This window comes from Ictalurus punctatus, chromosome 3 (genome assembly GCF_001660625.3).
Source record: "Ictalurus punctatus breed USDA103 chromosome 3, Coco_2.0, whole genome shotgun sequence".
Classification (NCBI taxonomy): Eukaryota; Metazoa; Chordata; class Actinopteri; order Siluriformes; family Ictaluridae; genus Ictalurus; species Ictalurus punctatus.
Genome location: NC_030418.2, coordinates 24,913,192 through 24,934,423, shown reverse-complemented (window position 1 = coordinate 24,934,423; position 21,232 = coordinate 24,913,192). Strand labels below are relative to the sequence as shown.

At 38.0% G+C, this 21,232-nt stretch overlaps 1 long non-coding RNA gene across 1 annotated transcript; it reads left to right on the top strand.

The window, feature by feature from the left end:
* The first annotated feature begins 14,986 nt into the window (after window positions 1–14,986).
* LOC108262940 (uncharacterized) lies at window positions 14,987–15,827 on the top strand. The gene is made up of 2 exons (XR_001812047.3): window positions 14,987–15,096; window positions 15,444–15,827. It is a non-coding gene; the product is annotated as an uncharacterized LOC108262940 (long non-coding RNA).
* Window positions 15,828–21,232: the final 5,405 nt, after the last annotated feature.

Here is a 21,232-nt window from a genome sequence, read left to right as displayed (position 1 = left end):
ATATATATATATATATATATATATATATATATATATATATATATATATATATATACATAAAACTTTGTTAAATATAAATGTGCAACAATTATTGGCATTCTTTTAGTCAATACTTTTTGCTACCTCCTTTTGCCAAGATTAAAAGCTCTGAGTCTTCTCCTGTTATGCCTGATGAGGTTGGAGAATACATGGCAAGGGATCTGAGACCATTCCTCCATGCAGAATCTCTCCAGATCCTTGAAATTTCAAGATCCATGCTCGTGGACTCTCCTCTTCAGTTCATCCCAGAGGTTTTCTATGGGGTTCAAGTTAGGGGACTGGGATGGCCGTGGCCGTGAGTTTCTCGTCAGTAAACCATTTTTGTGTTGATTTTGATGTAAGTTTTGGATCATTATCCTGCTGGAAGATCCAACCTCAGCCCATTTTAAGCTTTCTGGTAGAGGTAGTCAGGTTTTCATTTAATATCTGTTGATATTTGATAGAGTCCATGATGCCATGTATCCTAACAAAATGTCCAGGTCCTCTGGCAGAAAAACAGCCCCAAAACATTAAAGCGCCACAACCATATTTAACCATGGGCATGAGGTACTTTTCCAAAACTACCTCTGATGTTTATTGCCAAAAAGCTCTATTTTGGTTTCATCTGACCATAGGACCTGATCCCATTTGAGGTTCCAGTAGTGTCTGGCAGACTGAAGACCCTTGAGGTTTTTCTTGGATGAGAGTATAGACTTTTTTCTTGAAACCCTTCCAAACAATTTGTGGTCATGTAGGTGCTGCTGTAAATATAACTTCTGATGTTCTCCAGCTTTGATTCTTGGATATTTTTTGGCCACTTGAACCATCCTCTTCACAGTACTTTGAGACAGTATAGACACACATCCTCTTCCAGGTTGATTCATAACATTTCCAGTTGCCTGGAACTTCTTAATTATTGCCCTGATGTTGGAAATGGGCTTTGTCAATGCTTTTGCTATTTTCTTATAGGCACTTCCCATTTTGTGAAGCTCAACAACCTTTTGCCACACATAACAGCTATATTTCTTGGTCTTACCCATTATTATGAATGACTAAATGAATTTAGCCTATGTGATACCTCATATTAATACCCTTGTGAAAGAAGAAGTCATGGTTAAACAATTTCCTGTTCCTAGTCACCCAGGTGTACTGAAAAAACAATAAAATATAAATGGGAATATACTTCAAATATATTTTCCTCATGAATTCATAGGAGTGCCAATAATTGTTGCACACCTATATTTAACAATGTGTTTTTTTGATAAACATGTGTTGTGTTTGCAGTTGTTTGATATCCATGAGAGCAGAGTATTTTTGCGTACCATTATTTTTATTCCAGATTTATTTTTCATAGTTTGAGAAAAGTTCATCTTATTATGACATGTGCTCATGACAAGTCACTGTGCACAATAGGATAAAATCATTGATTTATCACTCATGTCAGCCATAACAGATGTGTAGCAGTGACAGCTATAACACTGATTACTAATACCCCGGCCTGTGCACAGACATTTGGGATCAGGACCTCAAAGAAAAAAAAGAACATTCAATGTTCAGTGTAATTATATAGTGATGATTATAGATCATATCTTATCAAGTATATTCACTACCTTATGGTTCATACTCTACAGATTGTATCACTTTTACTTCACACAGGCATCACATGGATCTTAATGCTTATCTTTATTCCAGGAAGAGGAATAAAATAAAATAACACGCTGTCACAATCTGTTGTTGACAATGTGTTATGTTCTTTATTCCTCTTTGTGTGATAGAAATGCTAAATTTGTTACATCTATGCACATGGCTGCAAAACTAATCTGGTGAGATGAGGCATAGCCTATCTTTCTAGCTATTTTGCCTTTCATTGTTGTGGATTTGCATATTATAATAGTGTTTATATTGTCTTCTTATTCCCAATGCCCCAAACAATAAATGTTTTTAAAAATTTGCTTTTTGCTTTTAGACTTCAGTTGCAGGTAAAAATAAGAGAAAGCGCTACTCACACTAGCTGCGTTTACATGGACAACAATTATCCACTCTTAATCCAATTAAGACCATACTCTAATTAAGAAACTACCATGTAAACAGCTATTTTTACTTACCTTAATCTAATTAAGGTCATAATCGAAGTAAGCAATAATCTAATTAAGACAGGCGGAGTACTCCTGTTTTAGTCGCATTATGGATGTGTAGTAGTGACATGTAAACACCTTAATCACATTATGAACGTCGTGTGGGAGTTTTCACCGCATTTTGCGACAGGACACGATCACACACGGCAGTTTTACGTTTTACGGCGAACAAGAGAGTTTGGCTGTGTCCCAAATCGCATACTTTCCTACTATAGGCCTGTAGTGGGGAAAAATACATGTATCTCGGCTACTATATAGACAGTAACTACACAATTTGGGACACACCCACCGCTTCAAGCAGTTGTCTATTAGCACGTATAGCATGACAAATAATTAATTGCACTTAAAGCGTTCGTAAAAAATAAAAAAATAAAAACACCCAAAACTGTATACGTACCGTAGACGTAGACATAACGAAGACAAACTGTATGTTGATACGTGAAATTCTGAAGGGACGCGCGGTGATGTAATGACGCGGGCTGTTAATCTAATTATGTTCTAAAACATGTAAAACGGGAACATGACAGGAGTATTCTAAAAGCGACTCATGTAAACACCTTAATCAGATTATTATCTTACTCAGATTAAGGTCAATAATTATATTACTGCTGTCCATGTAAACGTAGTCACTGTTATTCGGGGGGGGGGGGGGGGGGGGGGGATCTTATTACCAATTAAATAATACCAACCAGATGTTAAGTCTAATTAATTGAAACTTCTCTCAATTGGTACTTCTATTAATAACTTGATAATAACCTAAATGCTGTTTTAAATGATTTTTGTAATTAATTAGCACAAAATGGGCATGTATTCCTTCATGATGATGTGGTTATACATGAAATTGTGTGTTGACTGGGGAAATAGCCATACAGTGGAAATGAGTATTGAACGCGTCATCATTTTTTTCAGTAAATATATTTCCAATGAGGTTATTCACTTGATATTTTCACTAAACATCAGTATTAACTCAAGAAACCCACAAATATTAAGAATTCACAACATTAAAGTCCATAAATAAAGTTATGTGTAATAAAGTGGAATGACACAGGAAAAAAGTATTGCACACGCTATGGAAAAGCAGTTCTCCAAGGTAAAATAAGGCAAGGAACCAGCTGAATTCCATAAGTAGTTAGAAAGTAATTATACCCCCTCTCTGTGCAAATTAATATCAGCTGGGTTAGTTGGGTAAATTGATGGTCTATAAAAAGGCTTTTCATTCATCTCATGATAGGTAAAAGAAAAAAGCTCTCCCACAACCTTCGGAACCGTATTGTTGTGAAAAATATTGATGGAATCAGAAACAAACATATTTCAAAACATCTGAATCTTCCAGTATGCACCATTGGGGCCATTATCCGCAAGTGGAAGCAACATCACTCCATCATCAACTGGCCACACACAGGAGCTCCTCGCAAGATTTCTGACCGGGGAGTCAGAAGAATAGTCAGAAGAGTAGCCCAGGAGCCAAGGGCCACTCGGAAAGAGCTCCAGAAACACTTGTAGGCTGCAGGTGCCATAGTGACAGAGAAAACAATAGGCAATGCACTCCACTGCCATGGCCTCTATGCACGTTCACCCCACAAGCCTCAATTACTATAGAAAAGGCATGTCAAAGCTCATTTAAAGTTTGCTACAACTCACTTGGACAAGCCTATGAAATAAAAGGAGCGTATAGTCTGGTCACACAAGAGCAATAAAACTTTTTGGCTGTCATACTACACACCATGATTGGAGACGAAATGGCACTGCACATCACCCTAAAAACACTATATCAACACTGAAGTTTGGAGGTGGAAGCATCATGGTGTGGGGCTGTTTTTCATCACATGGTACTGGCAGACTTCATATAATTGAAGGAGCGATGAATGGAGCCTTTTACTGGGAGATTCTTGAGAAGAATCTGCTGCCATCCACCAGTATGATAAAGATGAGACGTGGGTGGACCTTCTAGCAGGACAACGATCAAAAGCATTCAGCAAAGGATACTCTCAATTGGTTTCAGAGGAAAAAAATCAAGTCGTTAAAATGGCCCAGTCAATCACCTGACTTGAATGTAATTGAACAAGATTTAAAGACAATGTGTTTAGAAGAATGGGCCAAAATCACACCTGAATACTGCAACTACTGAATTTCTTCAAACAGGAAGCGTCTTGAAGCTGTCATTACAATCAAAGGCTTCTCCACTAAGTATTAAACAAATTTCAGTTAGCCTGTTCAGTACTTTTTTCCTGTGTCATTCAACTTTATTACACATAACTTAATTTATAGACGTTAATGTTTGGATTTTTTTTTATATGTGTGGATTTCTTGAGTTAATAGCAAAGTCTGATGAAAATTTCATGTGAATAGCCTCATTGGAAATATATTTACTGAATTTTTTTTTTGATGCGTTCAATACTTATTCCCCCCACTGTACGTTGCAGCAATAAACCTGAAGGAGTGACCACACAATGATCAATCCAAGGCAAGCTAATCCATTTGCTGTACTCCTGAGATGAAGCTGAGCAAAGTATGCCAGAGTGGATCACATACTATGGCACTGTAAGTGGGAAAAGAGCCTGGTTTCAGGACTAAACTCATGTTCACGCCCATCAACAAGACACTTGTGCAACCTCGGTAGACTTCCTGACATGGCACATTGTAAGTGTGACATTGAGTATGAAATCATTTGACAGCTCTAAAATTGGTATTTTGCACAAAACATTCTGTTTAATCATTGGTTGGTCATCATTTTTTGTCAGCAGCCAGGATCCTTATTATGTTCCTGTAAATAGGCCTACATCAGCATTAAAATTACACACCTCTATACTGTAGAACTATTCCTATTATTGACGTCCATGCACATTATCTCTCAGACACTCCTTGTTATGGCTTAAAGATCCAGGTTTTGTCAGAATGTGTATAGTTACGGTGTTACGGCCATGGTAGATAAGCTTTATGGATCTTGTTTTTCCTTCTCCAGAATCACAGAAGTAGCTTGATAGACACAAGCTCATGCATGGGAACACAGAGCAATTTCCTTTCTCAAAAGCTGCAGTAAACTGCACTAGACACAACACAGTAATGGCCCTCAGGGTCGATTATGCCTCAAGGCTGAATCATGTTTCAAATTTGCTACGGCAATAACGCTGATAAATAACTCTAGTGGAAAGAAATACAGCTTTTCATTAGTGCTAGTGGTGTTGAGGGTTGTTAAAAAGGGTTGTGTTTACTTAGATCACTTATATGTCTACTGAATGTCTTAATGCTGTGCCCTAATTTTAATTTTGCCAAATATTTACTGTCATAAAATGTCTAGTCTGATATTTAAAATCTTTTTAATATTTTATCACATTCACAAATTTCTTTCTATGTTATTAACCTTGGTAGTTTTTCAGGATGTGTGTGAGTGTGTGTTTGTCTGTTGTCCTAGACAAGTAGACAGCCTTTGTAGTGTTTTCTGCTTTACACTGCATATTTCTCAGCCTGAAACTCTGAGAAACTCATGCCAGAAATGCTGCATGTTAAGAATTTTGCCCCAATTAAAGTCTCCACTGAGCCCCCAAACTCTGATTAGACTGGGAATTTCATTACAGCTCTCTCACAGAGGCAGTCAGCTGAGAGACAGAGTGTTTGGAGAGTAATGAGAAAACTTGCGCTATTCTCAGTCACATTATAAGTCAACATTTATAAAATGACATTATAGGTCAAAGACGCATGGCTTAACAAAAGCTTGTGGACATCCAGACATTCAAAATGTTATATTAAATAATGAGCATTTTCTTTGTCAGTTTGCAAAAACATGATAATATAGACTAACTAGACGTATTTGAAAGAAAACAATATTCCACATGTAAATGTGTGACCATAACTAAAAAACAATTACACTACTCATTTGTATTATATACTTACATATATACATAGAAAAAACTTTCTTATAAGCTCTAAGTGTTCTACACACTTTCGTTCTCTAAATAGTATTTTTAGCCATTCCTCAGAGTTTGTAAAGCTGGGTGGACAACTCTCTCAAACCTTTCGATCCAACTCCTCCCAGAGCAGTAAGATTACGTTAAGGTCGGGTGACTGGGCAGGCCATTTCATTATAGCAAGGACTTTTTCCTTTCCAAATATCTCTTTCCATGCTTTGAGGTGTGTTTGGGGTCATTGAAAATCGAATATTACTCAAAAAAATTTTTTTTTGAAGATTAATAAAGGCCTGACTGCAATAGGCATCTTAAAAATTGTTAAGTAGTAAGGCTAATAAAAGCTAATATTTCTAGTGCATAATAGAGCTGTATGTGTTCCCATTTAGTAGGGACAGCATTTTTGAGTAAAGGTGACATATTACACATACATTTTTTACAATTTTATATCACTTTTTTCAGATTTTTAGATAAAAGTGACATCTGTGTTGACTTTTCTCACACTGTAATAATAGAGTAGTGTAAATCTAAACAGAAATGTTTTATTACATCATTAATTAAATTTGGCACTTTTTTCATCAAAGTTGCATTGAAATGAGTGCAGATTGCATGCACAGAATAATATATGATTCATGATCTTACAACATCAAAATGAGGACTGATCAGAGTTGGGTATAATGTGTTACAAAGTAACATGTTACTATATTCTAATGACTTTTTCTGATAATGCAGTAATGTAACGCATTACATTTTAAATATGTAATTTGATTACAATCACTCATGTCAAGAAAATTATGTTACTTGTGTTACAAATTTATTGTTAAGGAAACAATATTAAGTAATTTGCATTTTTATAATAAATCATGTTTTGCCCCAAAGATTTTTCCTTTAACCCCAAATAATTCTCCAATTGGAGCTGTTTGTCACTACATAACTGAACGTCAGTAAAAGAAGACAGTGTGTTGTAATTTTATAGCTTCAGTGAACGGAGGCGAGAACAGTCTGACAGGGTTTACAGGAAAATAAGTCGAAATACTTGTGTCTTATTAGCTGACAGCTCTCAATTCTGCCAAATGCTCGCTCACACAGTCAGTGTGAGGAAAAATGGATATACATCTATTTTTTTAACCAGTAAAGAGGTTGAAACTGAAACAGTAACATCCTCTGATGCTGAGCAGGAAAACAAGGTGTGTAAATGTCTATATAAGTTCCAGTTCACGTAAACATGATATGAGGAAAGATAATGTATAAGAAAAGATAATGTACATTACTGGGCACTGTAGCAGCTAAACCCATACAATGATAGCTTAGTTGTGCCTCCCCTTGGTTAGTGACACCAAACTAGCCTAGTTAGAAAAGGTTTATATTTTATCAGTTTGGTAGTCCTACAAACAGTGACAACACCTGAGGCAAGTTTGATGATAAAGCCAACCTTTTCTGATCATGTCATACATTGATGTGCGCTAAAATTACTGAAAGAACTACAGTTGCAATTAAAATTATTCAACCACTTCATGGCAAGCATCTTTAGTACTTAGTAGAGCACCCTTTTGCTATTATGACCTGCTGTAAACAAGATGCATAGCTTCTGGCAGCGTTCCTGGGGAATCTTAGCCCATTCCTCATGAGCAATGGCCTCCAGTTCAGTAATTGGGTTTGTGTGTTGCAACCGCCTTCTTCAAATCCCGCCAGAGATTTTCTATGAGAGTTCAAGTCAGGTGACTGTGATGGCCCTGTAGAATCTTCCAGGACTTCCTCTGCAACTAAGCCTAGGTGGAATTTGAGGTATGCTTTGGATCATTGTCCTGTTGGAAGGTCCAATGACACCCAAGCTTCAGCTTCCTCACAGATGGCATGACCTTTTCTCCTAGGATTTCCTGATACTTCAATGAATCCATCTTGCCTTCCACAAGCTGCAGGTTTCCAGTGCCAGAGGATGCAAAGCAGCCCCAGAGCATCACCGAGCCACCACCATGTTTGAATCTGGACAGAGTGTTCTTCTTCCTCCAGACATACTGCTGATCCATCATGCCGAAAAGTTCCAGTTTTGTTTTATTGCTCCATAGAACAGAATCCCAAAATTTCTGTGGCTCATTTATATGATTTTGAGCGATTTTCTTGTGCTTTTGGGTCAGTAGTGGTGTACGTCTTGGAGTTCTGGCATGGAAACCTTCTGCATTTAGTATGCGCCTTACTGTGCTCACTGAAGCCTCAGTGCCTGTTGCCACCAATTCTTGCTGCAGGTCTTTTGCATTCACTCGAGGGTTTTTCACAACCTGCCTTCTCAGAAATCTCATTGCAGCTGTTCATAGTTTCCTTTTTCTGCCTCGCCCAGGTATTTCACCCATTTTCTGCTCCTAGCCAGTTCAGAGATTTCATGTGTTCCAGCTCAAGCACACATGATGCAACTAATGAAGCTCTTGATTGGTTGCATCAGGTGTACTTGAGACAACACCTGTTTTTCACATTTATGCTGTTGTGAGGGATTCTATTCAGGGGGTTGAATAATTTTGAAATTCAAGAAATCATTATAAATTGCATTTTCAATTGATTTTGGTTAAACCACTTGAAGCATTCGCTGTGTTGAACTATTTCAATTGCTTTTGTTTGATTTGTTCATTGCAAACAGCTGAAAGTCTATAAATTTTGACAGTAAAACTGATTTGCAATGGTGGTTGAATAATTTTGATTTAACCTGTATGAGTTTCACTTTGTAGTGTGTTTTTGTAGGTTTGATAAGTTTTGAAAGTAACTTGAAAGTAAAGTAATTAGTAATCTGATTACTTTTTACATGGAGTAATCAGTAATGTAATCAAATTACAAATTTAAAGTAATAATTAGTAATCTGTAGTGGATTATTTTTTTGAGTAACTTACCCAACACTGGCACTGATTTGAGCACAATTAAATAATCAGCTTAAACTTTTATGGCTATAAGCTCCCCCCGCCCAGTGGTCCAGTGCATTTCATATGCATACTGCACACTTTAATTTATGTAGGAGATTATGTAGGAGCCAATAAAAGGAAAGCATTCACGGTTCCAATGGGTCCAAGGTTGCTGCAAACTGACAGGTATTGAAGTGTATTCTTTTCTTTCTTTTTTAAATTATGCTGTCTTAGGCCATAGTCAGGTAGAACCATTTTCCAACTTCTACTTTATTCATTTTAGAACTTTAATTGCTCAGATTTCAACTATATATATATATATATATATATATATATATATATATATATATATATATATATAAAGGTGAGCCTGAACAAATGCAATCTTTATTTCATATATGAATGCTAAAATAATTTAAATAAACAGAATGCATTTTTTACAACTTTGATGAACAAGGGTATTGTATTTTAAAACCATTTTCTCAAAATTCAGATCCAAACACCTCTATTTTTAAGTTAATTCCTATACGTTTTTTGACTTTTAGACTAGATATCACGGAAATTGTTGATAAATGGTGGAGATATGTTGGCTGTATGATTTTATACTGCAAAATGAATATACAAAAAAGAATATACTTTTTATAACAGCGCATCGTGTTTGCTTGATTAAACAATGAAATAAAAAAAATATTCCAACAAATCACTTTTCTCTTCAGAAGATATTCTGTACTGCTTATCCTACACAGGGTCGCAGGGAGCCTGGAGCCTATCCCAGGGGACTTGAGGCACAAGGCGGGCGGAGGACACCCTGGACAGGGTGCCAATCCATCACAACGCACAATTGCACACACACTCAAACACACTACAGACAATTTAGAGATGCCAATCAGCCTACAACACATGTCACATGTACAACACATGGGGAGCACATGCAAAGTCTGCACACACAGGGCAAGGGCAGGAATCAAACCCCCACCCCTGGAGGTGTGACACAAACATGCTAATCACTAAACCACCACTAAGCCACATTTTATTCAGTGTAATCAAATAAATGTATGTCAAAGCATTCTTAAACTCAAATATACAAAAGTTTCTAACAATATCATCAATTACCTGTAAAAGATACACAAAGTTCATAAGTATTTGGACCATGGCAAAAAAAATAATAATTTATTTTTGCCTCTGTACACCAACCCATTTGATTAGAAATGGAGCAATCATGGTGTGATTGAAGTGTAGACTTTCAGCTTTAATTTAACAACCATTGCATTAACTGTATAGGAATTACATGTAGTTCCTCCATTTACACAGGCTCAAAAGTAATTGGAAAAACTAATCATAAATATTAGTTTCAACACTTGTATGTAACTCCTTTGCAGTCAATGACTTCTTAAAATCTGGAACCCGTCAACTGCTGAGTTTACTCCCTTGAGATGCTTTGTAAGGACTTTACTACAGCCACCTTCAGTTGCTGCTTGTTTGTCGGTCTTTCTACCATCAGTTTTGTCTTCAGTAAGTGAAAATCATGCTCAATTAGAGTGAGGTCACTGAACATTTAAGGACATTTAATTTCTGTGCCTTAAGAAACTATTGTATCTATTGTTTTCAAAAATGACCACATTTACTTGCAATGTATTGCCTTAGATGCTGAATGGCAATTGAATTCTATGTTATACCTGGTTCTTTTGCAAGTTTTCCACTTGTAAGATTGCATCGTTCAGTTAGAATGACTGCTTTGTAACTTGTGTTTGTAGCGCTACGGAAGACAAACACCTGCTTTGACCTTCCTATTTAATTTTGTCTCTCTCTGTCACAGTGTCAGTGTGATGGAGTGTGTAAGTCTTTAGGTGTGACTCTCTTTTATTTAATGTCAGCAGAAAAGAGGGATTATAAGAGGGGTCTCTTGTCAGTTGGTAAAAATCCTAGTTTATTACTCTTGAATCACTGTCCGATCCTTTCTTCTTATTTGCTTATGAATCCTAAAGCAATGGGATGGATTTTTAAGTAACTATTATGAATTGTTCATTACCTACAATGAAACATGAAGTAGAACATGCAGTTACAAGAGCGAGGAATGTAAATCTGGACACACCGATAGGTCATGGAGTTTAAAATTTTAGTGCTTGGGTTCTATAAATCACTATAAGTGCAAAATTTACTAGGATATATAGTTTGGTACAGTGTCACATAAATTAAGAGACAGTATTGCAGAGTTGGAGCATAAAAGTGTAGTACACAATATGCTGTATAAATGCTGTACAACACTATACAAAACAGTACCACACAACACAATGCCAAAACTGCCAGTAGTGTAAATGTGTGCTAGGATACAATGACCATTATAAACACTTTATTCTGGGCAGAGTTGCACTGGATCTGCAGCCAATTCCAGGAACACTGGGTGTGAGGCAGGAACACACCCTGGATGGGACGCCAGTTCGACGGAATGCACCATGCACACACATTAACACATTCATTCACACGTAGAGGCAATTCAACGTAGCCATTCCACCTACCCGCATGTTTTTGGATATGGGAGGAAGCTAAAGAACCCAGAGGAAACCCATTTAGACATGGGGAGAGCATGTGAAACTCTACGCAAACAGTAAGCTGTTTGCGTAGATAGCTGTGCTATCATGTCACCCAGCTATATAGGCGGTTGAATTCTCAAATATGATTGGTCGGAAGGTATTTTTGATTTTTCTGTAACAGCATGGCTCAGATAGTAGTTTCAGATGTAACCTAAACAACAGATTTAGATTAATGCACTCATTCTTATATGTTAGTGTTTATAAAAGCTCATGCACAGCGACTTGTATGGAACATGCTCTAGATAATCTGACTAGACATAAAGTGATTTTTCAGTAATGTGTTGTTTTAAAATATATATATAATTGTTGATGTAGTGAAGTTTTTTTTTTTTGTTAAGGAAGATTTATTTGACATTTATGAAAGGAATCAGCATTTTGTAACAGTTACAATGCTTTGCAAAGTTTGCCAGCTTGGGAAAGCTTCAGGACAGAGGAGTTTATACTTTCTGATTTCTCTATGAAATGACAAGCTGCATTTTTTTTCTCTCTGACTCACACAACATTAAATCTAACTATAACATGTTAAAATGTGTAATGTGCCATTCTTTAATATATTTAAAAATTGGCAAATTGTTGTGTTGTGTTACGCTAAATGGAATAACACACTTCAGACCATGCTGTTCTATGAAAATAATTCACTTTGTTTTGTGTCAGGCTGTATCACACCACCCTGGTGTGAATTACTTTTGTACATCCACACAATCTGTTGTGTGTTATTCCTTCTATATTAAAGGAGGATAAACGGTTGAATACTGTATCTGAGCAGTGAATGTTGTACACTCTACATTTTTATAGGTTTTGCAGGTTCCCCTTCAACTATTACTACTTTTACAATACAAGCTATTTGCATGAAAAGGGGAACAGCAAGATAAAAAATAATGCAAAAAAATAAGATCTACATTGGCACTTTAGCTTCCAATAAACAGACATTTAAGTGGAAGCTAGGGTGCCACAATACCACATTCAAAAATGTGTTGGCAGTGAAGTTATTTAAATTTGGATGCCATTCAATGCTCACAGTTATGAATGTGCGGGGGGGGGGGTTGGTGGCAAATACTTAATATGATGCCTGAAATTAAATCAAAGCAAACCAAGCAAGTGAAAAGCTAAATTTTTTTCAGCACTCAAGTGAAGGTGAGCTCATGTGGTAATAACCAAACTACTGCAATAGTGTACTTGCTTCCCAGAGTAATTTATGGCTTTCCATTTTTTCTCAGTTTAATAGCTTTCCCTCCCACAAATTCTTTTCAAATCAGGTTTACATGTTTAATGAAAGAAGTAAGAAGCTTGAAGTTATTCAGTGGTGTATTGGTTAATAGTTTTCAGGGGGGGAAAAAACTCATTTTAATTTAGATGTACACGGCATCTTTACTATGTGTATAGTAAAAAATAGAGAGATGAGGTATCTTTCCTGATGGTCTAAAAGGAAAAAATAATCAAGCGCACATTTCATACCACCTACATATACTCTATATGGCCAAAAGTATGTGGATACGTGATCATCAGCTATATGACATTCTTGGACATTCCATTCCAAAGTCATGTAGACCCCAACCCCCCATCCCCCTTTTTCCCAGCTTTAACAGGCTTTCCATTAATTTTCGAAGTGTGTCTGTGGGAATTTGTGCCAATTCAGTCTAAAGAGCATTTGTGACATTGGGCATTGATGATGGATGAGAAGGCCTTACTCGCATTTGATGTTCCAATTCATTCTGAAGGTGTTCAGTGGGATTGAGGTCCAGGTTCTGTGCAGACCATCAAACCATGTCTTTATGGACTTTACTTTGTGCACATGGGCCCAGTCCTGCTAGAATAGGAAAAGACCTTCCCCAAACTGTTGCCACAAAGTTGTAAGCACACAGTTGTCTAAATAGGCTTTGTATGCTGTAGCATTAACATTACCCTTCACTGGAACTAAGGGCCCCAAAACTCTCAAAAACAGCCCAGAATATTATCCTTTTTCCACCAAATTTTACTATTGGACTATTGCGTTACGCTATGTAGCGTTCATCAAACCCATATTCATCCATCATACTGCCAGATAGTGAAGCATGATTCATCACTCCAGAGAACATGTTTCCACTGCTCCAGAGTCCAGTGATGGTGTGCTGTACAGCTCTCCAGCTGCCACTTGGCATGGTGCACAGTGGTCTTTGGCTTGTGTGCAGCTTCACGGCCATGGAAACCCATTTCATGAAGCTTTCAGTGCACAGTTCTTGTTTTGATGTTGCTTCCAGAGGCAGTTTGGAGTGATGCAAGACAGGATAGGAGAATTGTACGTGCTACGCATTTCAATACTCATTGGCGCATGCTCTGTGAGTTTGCTACAGTTTGCTATGGTTTGCTATGGCAGTTTGCTATGGTCTACTGCTTTGTGACTGAGCTGTTGTTGCTCCTAGATGTTTCCATTTCACAGTAATAGCACCTATAGTTGATTGAGACAGATCAAGCAGGGCAGAAGTTTCATAAACTGACTTGTGATAAAGGTGGCATCTTATGACAGTGCCACGTTTAAAGTCACTGAGCTCTTCTGTACAAACCACTACATTATTCTACTGCCAATGGTTGTCTATGGAGATTGCATGGCTATGTGCTTGAGCTTATGCATCTGTTAGCAATGGGTGTGGCTGAAACACTTAGACTTAATAATTTAGAGGGGTGTCCACATACTTTTGGCCGCATAGTGTAGTAGATCAAATTCATTTGAGAATTTTTAAATTAAACTATGTATGTTTTACGACTTGATCTGTTCTTGACCTCCACTCCTGAATAACTATAGCTCTTCAGGAGAGGCTGTAAATCTTAATTCTTCATGTAAGCCTAATGAAAAATTTATTAACATGCCTATAAACATATAGAACCTGCGACTGAAAGAAAATAGAAGATGAAAGTGTTCAATTGAGTTATTTCTCTCTCTGTCTCACTGGTAACCTTGACATGCCTGAACGTTTGGTGTGTGTGTGTGTGTGTGTGTGTGTGTGTGTGTGTGTGTGTGTGTGTGTGTGTGTGTGCGTTCATCCTGATCTAAGAGGCCTTGCCTGAGACCTTGAGCTTGCTGAAGCATGGGGGCATGGATTGTCTCTTGTCTGGGAGAGTGTGAGACCCTGAGAGATAACATACTTTGCAGGCAACACAGAACACGGTGTCCCAAACCCTCAGCCTCCTATCTCCCGTTCTCTACAACACTGACGTCCACACCTTAGATAGTACATCATCTGCTCGGGAAATGAGCCTTCAGCATGCACAGGAGTTGGTGCCAGCACCAACCAATGCACTATGGCATCGGCGTGCATGCAACAGACGTTGTTTACAGGGAATTGTTTTGAGTGGAGTGTGTATCCAGCTCTAGTGATTGCAGGTGCTTGTGGAGGCCCAGAAGGAGAAGGAGGAGGAGGAGGAGGAGGAGGAGGAGGAGGAGGTGGAGGAGGAGGAGGAGGAGGAGGAAGAGGAGAGCCAGTAATAAAAGTTACTCTTTCTTCTTTAAACATCTTCAAGGTCTCTGGGAAGGAATAAATTCCTAAGGGAGAGAGTTTCCTAGGAGGAGACCGCCCTGGCACTGGAATGGGTAAGCTCTGCTTGTCTTTCTGACTTGTTGATGTTTTTACCAATAACTTGCGTTAGAGACAAAAAGTGCTCCTGTACTGTGCGAAGTTAATGATGCTAGGTTTAGATATTTTTTTTTAAATTAATAGCAAGGATTTCATGTTAATCTCTGTGTAATTGCCAAGTGATTGAATTTTTGTTTGTTAAATTAGCAATATGGAACTTAGGCATGTCTCTGGGAATAAATCATTTTCTGATTTAATCAAAAAGATTAAAGTCCTCTCAATGATGTTAATCCTATATGGATTTGAACTTGTGCTTATGAATAACTTTAACTTTATCTTTTATTTTGTGTCTCCGTCTCTTCAGGGTGACATTGGCTGAGTTGCCGCCTTGTTTCCATGCTCGTTGTTCCTTTTTCCTATGCATATACCTCTTTGAGACATAGCATTAAAGAGGCATAGGGCATGGGAAAATGGGGCTGCAGAGGTGTTCCACTGGAGTTTTCTTCAAAACCACATCTACATAGAAAGGGTTAGGTAAACATGTTTTCTTAAATGCTTTCATTTAGATCTGCCATTCTACCCACAGGAGTATATAGCTCTTAGCAGCATGATTGTTTTTATTTGCTACATGGGATGCTGTGAAGAAACAGTGATGGTGTGATCTTGTGAAGTGCAGAGTGAGAATTGAAACCAAGTAAGCAATGTGCTGCCTGCCTGTAATTTAATAAAGAAACTGAATTGAAAATAATTCCTGAATGTGTCTGTCTTAAAATTTTTCATGCCCTAGATAACCCTTGCATGAAAGGTATCTTTTTACTTTCATTAAGTAAAACAAAATCCTTTTGTTTTTCTCTGTTAACAATTCAATTATTTATATACACTAGAATTATGGTACTGGGTTTGACAGGTTGATTGACTAATAATGCTGAATAGCTTAAATAGTTTTATTAATCATGATTCATCGCAAAATTGAATGTACACAAAATAAAGTGAATTTTCAATAGCAATACACAATAAATTGTTCATTCTAAGATGTGTTCTAGCAAGGTTAAAATGTTTCCAATTAAATATCATATAAACCAGCAGTCGCTTATACAGTACATAAATATCTTACTCTCTCTCTCTCTCTCTCTCTCTCTCTCTCTCTCTCTCTCTCTCTCTCTCTCTCTCTCTCTGTGTTTGTGAAGAGGTGTTTCTGTGTACAACAAAATTAAAGTAGAGCTGTAGACACACAATAAATGCATATGTGGTGCATGTACCAAGAGGTACAGGCCTGGAGTATCATTATATTGAATCAAACCCAACGAGTGCCCACTCACTGCTCTACTGTCCCTGAAGTGCTCATTACTGAGCTAGTATGAGAAAAGAGAAATATTTACACCACGGCCGTCCTCATCAAATATGGAGCAGGTTGCCATGATCGATGGCGTGTGTAAAGTGGCATGGGTAGTGCAAAAAGAGACACAGGCAACAGGGTTTCTTTTTCAGTGTTTAAAAAGACTAAGCATAAAAACACTAGATGCTCGAGTAGATCATCTGTAGAAGAGATGGAAATGCACACTTAAAAGGGTTTGTAAAAATGTAATGAACTCAATACCTGTAAATAGCTATAAATTATTGGTATATTATAAAATCACAGTTACATGTACTGGTTAAATATAGACAATGTGAACAAATAAAGACTGCTTCTGTACATAAGATTCAGTAAAATGATTCAGTGACACTTGATAACTATTTACTCATTACTGTAAACACCTTATTAGCATAGAAGAGTGTATAGCAATAAGAGAGAGTGCAATTAACTGGTAAAGTAGTCATGACAATGTCCATGAGACTATTCTTTCCAAAGTCTTTCCAGTGGACACCCATGTGTCCATTTCAACTGTGTCTGTCTCCAGTCTGCTTTAATTAGCACACTGCACTCAACACATTATTAGCATGTTTTCACATAAACTTCCAGTTTCTCAGATCAGCAGCAATCATCCAGAGACTTGGTGGACGTTAGTTCTTCCATTGTGTGAAACCGATGCCTTAAGTGGCCATGCTTCACACCCCATATCATGTGGATTCCAGCATTGTGAATAGGGCAGATAAAAATCCATTAATGTGAGTTTTAAAAGCGCACAGTGCCTCCCTGTGGTCACACACACACACACACACACACACACACACACACACACACACACACGAAACAAAGATTCATATCAGCTGAGTAGGAAACCTATTGTATTTACACAAAAGGGAAAAACAAATGACTTGATTAGTAATTCAACATGCACTAAAGCTCAGTGGTAGAGCAAACATGGCACTGTGTTTTCTCATGCCTTTCAATTGGTACCAGACCTTTTTTTTATCTGCATGGTTGGTTGAGGAGAATGAATGCCTAGACAGTATGATGCACAAGATGTAAGCTTCATTATTGCCTATTATCTTAGCCTTCCTTACTTAATTATACACTGACACATTTGGTAAAGTGTTTGCAGTTCTCTCTCTCTCTCTCTCTCTCTCTCTCTCGCTCTCTCTCTCTCTCTCTCTCTTGCTCTCACTCTTTCTTGCCCTCTCTCTTTCTCTTGCTCTCTCTCTCTCTCTCTCTTGCTCTCGCTCTCTCTCGCTCTCTCCCTCTCTGTCATATTTAAGTTCAGAGACACGTATTGAATTCTAGGCTAACCTGGCTAGGAATAAAATAAAGGTGGGTTTCTGACCATCTACATAATAAACATTATTATTAAATGCTGTGTTAAATAATATTTTCAGCACAACCAGTTTACAGCACTTCCAGACATACAAGACTTGTGCTTAATAGCTAAGCTAGTAATACTAGTACTGGATTTGATCCTGAGCTCGGGTTGCTGCCTGTGTGGAGTTTCACAGAGTTCTTTCTGTGTTGGTGTAGGTTTTCCTCTGGGTTCTCCAGTTTCCTCACACTGTCAAATGTGTGTGAACGTGGTGCCTTGTGATGTACTGGTATCCCATCCATAATTTTCCAGAACGTGTACGGTTTTCTGTAACTTTTGAACATTATCCTCAGTTTCACTACTTGGGTGCTCAGCTTCTGATAGTCTGCCACAAATTCAGAGATGTCCTTTTTATCTATAGAATAGAATTTAAAATTCAAGCATTTAAGCCTTCAAATTTGGAAGTGAGAATGTTTTTCATGTCTGCAAGAGCCTTCATCACTGTGTTTTCCTCCTCATTGCTCACATTAACAGCTTCTGTTAGCTTAGCGTTAGCTTCGCTACCATCCAGAGTTTCCTCAATTTTATCTGTTTTTTTTTTGCTTGTTTTTTTTGTGATTCTGAGATTTGCCCAGATGAAACTCAATTCAATTCAATTCAATTTTATTTGTATAGCGCTTTTTACAATAGACATTGTCTCAAAGCAGCTTTATAGAAATATCAACATGGTATACAGATATTAAAGGTGTGAATTTATCCCAACTGAGCAAACCACTGAGTGGCGATGGTGGCAAGAAAAACTCCCTAAGATGTTTTAAGAGGAAGAAACCTTGAGAGGAACCCGACTCAGAAGGGAACCCATCCTCATCTGGGTAACAACAGATAATGTGAAAAAGTTCATTATGGATTTATATGAAGTCTGTATGGCCTTAGGAGCACCCGTAGTCCCAGCAGTCTGGAATTAGAGAAGATTTGAGCTCCATCCAGAGGCAGAAAGGATCTGGATCTCTAGTATCTCCATAAATTCGTGTGCGGCTCGGCGAAAGGAGAGAGGGAGAAAAAAGATTATTATGACTGCGAAGTAGTAGAACAGAATCTAGTCAGGGTAGGCTTGACTAAGCAAATACGTTTTAAGCCTAGACTTAAACACTGAGACTGTGTCTGAGTCCCGAACACTAATAGGAAGACTGTTCCATAACTGTGGGGCTCTATAAGCGAAAGCTCTCCCCCCTGCTGTAGCCTTTACTATTCGAGGTACCGTCAAATAGCCTGCATCTTTTGATCTAAGTAGGCGTGGCGGATCATATAAAACCAAAAGGTTGCTTAGATATTGTGGCGCAAGACCGTTTAGTACTTTATAGGTTAATAAAAGTATTTTATAGTTAATGCGAGATTTTACTGGGAGCCAATGCAGTATTGATAATATCGGTGTGATATGGTCGTATCTTCTAGTTCTAGTTAGGACTCTAGCGGCTGCATTCTGGACTAACTGGAGTTTATTTATATTCCTACTGGAACATCCAGACAGTAAGGCATTACAGTAATCTAATCTAGAGGTGACGAATGCATGAACTAGTATTTCCGCATCATGTAGTGACAATATGTTTCTTATTTTAGAAATATTTCTGAGATGAAAGAAAGCTATCCTAGTTATATTATCTACATGAGCATCAAATGATAGGCTGGAGTCAATAATCACTCCAAGGTCTTTAACTGCTGTACATGATGAAACAGAAAGACCATCCAGAGTAACCATGTGATCAGAAAGATTACTTCTAGCTACATGTGGGCCTAATAAAAGTATTTCTGTTTGATCAGAATTAAGTAGAAGGAAATTAGTTAACATCCAACGTCTAATGTCCTTTACACAATCCTCAACTTTACTAAGCTTCTGTCTGTCCTCTGGCTTCGCTGAAACATACAACTGTGTATCAACAGCATAACAGTGGAAGCTAATTCCATGTTTACGAATAATTTGACCTAGGGGTAGCATATATAAAGTAAAGAGCAGTGGGCCTAAAACAGAACCCTGTGGAACTCCAAAAGTAACTTCAGTACGCATGGAGAAATCACCATACTATAACTATACTCTCTGTGACCACGGTCGAGCTCAGAGACTTCTTAGAAAGATAAATGTCTTTTAAAGTTATACATCTGGAAATATGGTTGTTTGTAGTAGGAGCACTAAGTTGTGCATCTGTCTAGCTTGCTGCCATGTTGGAGCCCCCTGGCATCCCATCTGGACTGAATTCTCACACCTTGTACCCAGTATTGACAGGAGTGGAACCAGATCTACTTTTAGCCTGAATGATAAAGTGGTTACTGAAAATTTACAAATGAATGAATACCAACTGGGCTGCGGCAAGTTTATGGATTTACCTCAATGAATTGAGAAAACTCATTGAATCAAGTGACAAGTAGGCCATGTGGAGGAGACTTTATTTAGCCTAGTATTGATGTAGGCCTAATACTGAGTGTAGTATGCCTAATGTTTTTTGTAGTCTCTGCTTACCATCGAATGAAAAAGATTTTATCTGTTGAAATAGCATAACTGTAATTATTAAAACGGTTTGATTTTAGGAGAGGTATTGGAGCATACTTGCATTCTAATCAAGAATATTTAGCCTACATATTTTATCTGAATGTTTCAGCTACGGCTTTTTTTTGCGCTTTGGAAATGCAACGTGGCAACACTAATAGGCTGCTGTTTTACAAAACAAAATGTATTTTGGGGAAACTGATCTTTGTCTCTGACACGTTGCATCCCAGACCCGAGCCGGATAACTTCCTTCCATTCTGTGAGATGGTGGTGTGGCCGTAGCGCGTGCTCTCGTTGGTAGACAGTGTAGCAGATACAGGTGAGTGGCTGAGGCGCGCGCTAACACGCGGTAGGCAGACTTTATGGCGCCACAATTCAGCCCCTGTCCAGCGGGTGTGAATCTCGGCTACTGAAACACAACGGAGCTCAATGGATCGCAATGATGTGGCCGTTACAGCTGCTTTGAAGTGTCTTTGAGGATGCAAACGGCGCAGGATCGGCGTCACGCGGCTGAATGTCCGGCTGAGTGTATTTATTTACCCACAGGAGCACACAAACAGAGAAGTGCAAGGTGCGAAAACGTGCGGAGACGGACAGGCGTGCCAGTTCCTAGACTATTCCACACCAAAAAGAAGTCTCACATGCTGGGGGACCTGAGCTGATCAAATCTGCAGAGTTAAAACTGTAACTCATTGTACAACTTTTTAACTTAGAGTGCAAAAACTGTGATATTTCTATCCACTGAAATGCATCCTATCCCAAAATGCATACTGCATGCTCATGTAAGACCGAAATTTGATTATGCATGACTCTATGTCAGTTCGTGTTTACTGAATGATTGTTAGGGTGTTTTAAACATGGACGAAAGTCAGTAAAGAAAGAGTTGATGTACTATCTACTGTCTCCATCCATTTCTGCTAGCACCTCTGGTCAAATAGA